Source organism: Monoraphidium neglectum, assembly GCF_000611645.1.
Source record: "Monoraphidium neglectum strain SAG 48.87 unplaced genomic scaffold scaffold01183, whole genome shotgun sequence".
In the NCBI taxonomy this organism is placed as follows: Eukaryota; Viridiplantae; Chlorophyta; class Chlorophyceae; order Sphaeropleales; family Selenastraceae; genus Monoraphidium; species Monoraphidium neglectum.
Window position 1 is genome coordinate 12,996 of NW_014012445.1, and position 3,093 is coordinate 16,088.

The window sequence follows — 3,093 nt, forward strand, 5'->3', positions numbered from 1 at the left end:
GCCCCCGCCGTCGCGACCGCCGCGCCCCTCGCCTGCCGCCGCCACGCCAGCAGCGCGGCGAGCGCGAGGCGGCGGCGGTGGAACGCGGCGGCCGCCAGCTGGCGGCAGACGAGCAGGCGCCATGCGCGCAGCGTGCGGCCGGCCAGCACCCCCGCATGGTGATCAGCCGCCAGCGCAAATGCAGCCCGCCGCTTGGCGCGCCAAAGAACCACCACCCTCCAAGTCTGAAAGGCGAGTTGCAGCCGCCGCGCCCTGAATAGTGCCTCGGCCGCGCCGCGTCGGCGCCGCCGGTCGCGGCCAAGCCGGGCGAGGGCCAGCCAGAGCAGCAGCCCCTTCAGCGCCAGCCGCCGCGCCGCGGCGCCCGACGCCGCGTGGCGGGCCAGGAGGGCGTCAGTGGCCGCCGGCTGGCGCCGCCAGCCCGCCACCGCGCGCCGCAGCAGCGCGCGGCGGCCCAGCTGCTCTGCTTGCGCCGCCGTCGCCTTCCAGGCCAGTGTGCGTGCGTGCCAGTGGCGCAGGGTGGCCGCGAGGAGCGCGTGCCGGGCGCGCAGCTCTTGTTCGTCCGCCGCGTGCGAGCGCATGCCCTCCAGCCCGCACACCAACAGCCGCGCACGCCGCACCCCCGCCGCCGCCGCGTCCGCCGCCGCCGCCTCCCTGACCGCGCGGCTTCCGTCCGCGACGGCCCGCCAGGCGTGCAAGCAGTCGCGCCCGACCCAATAAGACCGAGCGTGGCGGCCAGCAGGGCCGCAGGCCTCGCCGCTTGCCTCCCCTTGCCGCCACTGTCGCTCAGCCCAAGCCTCATCCGCAGCAGCGAACACTCTGCACAAGAGCTGCCGCGCCCGCACCGGCGCCGCCCAGCGCTGGAGCCACCGCCTCAGCGCCGCACGCCGCAGCGCCGCCACACTCTCGGCCGGCCCCGGCCCGTGCCGCAGCACCCGCGCCGCGCGCGACCACGCAGCGAGCAAACGGCTCCGCCGGCGCTGGCGCTGCTCAGCAACCGCTGCAGCGCCCGCCCTTCGCCGGGCCGCGACGCGCAGCCATGCGTGGCACAGGCGCGCGCCGCGGCGGCGCTCGGCCTGGGCCAGCAGGCACGCGTTTGCAGCCTTCAGCAGCTGCACGCGTCTCCAGGCCCGCAGTGTTTTCAGGAGCCCGTGACGTCGGTGCAACTGCAAAGCCCCCGTTGCCGCACTCCTCCCACGCTCGACGGCTGCCCGCCACTGCGTGAGAGCCTGAGAGGCATGCCCTCGCCCAGCCGCCGCCGCCGCCATGGCAAGCTGTGCGCGCCCCATGTCCGCGGCCTCCGCAAAGCCGCGCAGCGCCCGCCGGCGCAGCCCGCGGTGGCGGTGCGATCGCACTGCCTCGTCGGCCGTCCTTGCAACCGCATGGCGCGCTGTGCTGGCTGCGGGCGGCGCGGTGTCGGCCGCAGCAGGTGCTGCTGCTGTTGGTGCTGCTGCTGCTGCTGCTGCGGCGGCGGCAGCAGCTGCAATTTGTGGCCCTGGGCGTTCTCGAGCGCAGTCCTCACCGCAGCCTTCTCGCAGGGTTGCGCCTGTGCTGGTCAGCAGGTCAGCATTGCTGCTGCCGCTGACGGCTGGGACGCTGCTGCCCAGGCTGCTGCATGTGCCGCATGGTCCCAAATCCCCACCCCAAGCCTGGTGATGGCGAGTGCCATGACCCCTTGCAGTGCCCTCATCACCCTTAACGACGCCCGGCTGCCTGGCTGCACTGCTGTCGTCGCTGTCGTTGCAGCCGCTGGTGCTGCTCAGCGTGCGGTCCACTCCTGATGTCTGGTGCGTGCCAAGTGGGGGGCGCGTGAAGGGACAGCCTGCAAGTGGGAGCTGGCGGCCGAACTGCGTGACATCTGCAGGACCCTCGCAGCCTGCTGCGCCGGCGGTGCAAGCGCGTGCGCGGCTGCGTGAGCTTGTGCTGGTGCTGGTGCTGCTGGCGATCCCGGCTTGCTCAGGTCGCCCTAGCAGTGCCGCTGAGGCCTGATCCGTTTCCTTGCTGAGGGTGGCAGCTGCCAGCCGCTGCAGCCCTGCCTGGTGCGGCGCAATACGGTCAAGCCGCAACCCCGTCGCCACAGCCGCCATCTGGCAAAACTCACTGTTGTCCTCCCCCTCCTTCTCCTCCTGCTGCTGCTGCTGAGGTGGTAGTGAGTGCTTCTGTGGCAGCTGGCAGTGCTCCCCGCGCTGCTGCTGCTGCTGCTGCTGCCGCCGCCGGGCCTGTGGCAAACGCAATGCTGCCAGTGCTGCAAGGTTCAACATGCCTGTTGCTGCAGCTGCGCCTGCCGAATCGAAAGACACGCCCACACCGCTCTCTTTCACCACCGCTGCCCGCGCTGCCGCATCCGTGTCTGCCTCAGGCGCGGCTGCGCACGGCTGGGGCATTGCGGCAGCGCGCCGGGCCGCTGCCGGCGCCCCAGCAACCGCGCGGGGCCGGCGCCCGCCCTGATCCCCCACACATGGCAAAGGGCACCCGTCTTGCTCCCCCGCTGCCAGCTCGCCAGCTGGCGCACCGCACTGCGTGGAGACCCCGCTGGGTCCACGCATATGCCAAGCGCCGGCCCGAGTCGTGCCAGCAGAAGGCTCACGCGCCATGACCGCCGCCGCTCCTGCTGGCCCCCCTGCCGCTCGTGCGCGTGCAGCAGCTGCAGCCGCTTTTGAGTGTTTCGCAGCTGATTGCGGTTGTCGCAGCTGTGGGGCCGCAGGAGGCCCAATCACGGAACCCGCTGGGACTCTCTCGCACTCAGGCTGTCGCTCCTCGTGCTGGTCCTCTGCCACCAACTGCTGCTGCTGCGCCAGAGTCCGCCGCTCCACATGCAGGCGCACTTTCCCCCGGCCGGGCCCACCCTCGCCTGCGGTGGCTTGCAGCCCGCGCGGCCTGGGGCTGACGCATAAATCTTCAACCTGCAAGACAGGAGGAAGCTCTGCGGAGGCGGCCCCTCCCAGCGCACTCCAGCCGCTGGTGCTGCTGCTGCAGCTGCTAGACGCGCCGCCGTCGCCGTCGCTGTCCGGGCCGCCGCCTCTGTCGGCGCCTCCGCATGCGTCGCCCGCATGGAATCGGATGCGAGTGCTGGCGCCGCGGCCGTGGCCGTCATCC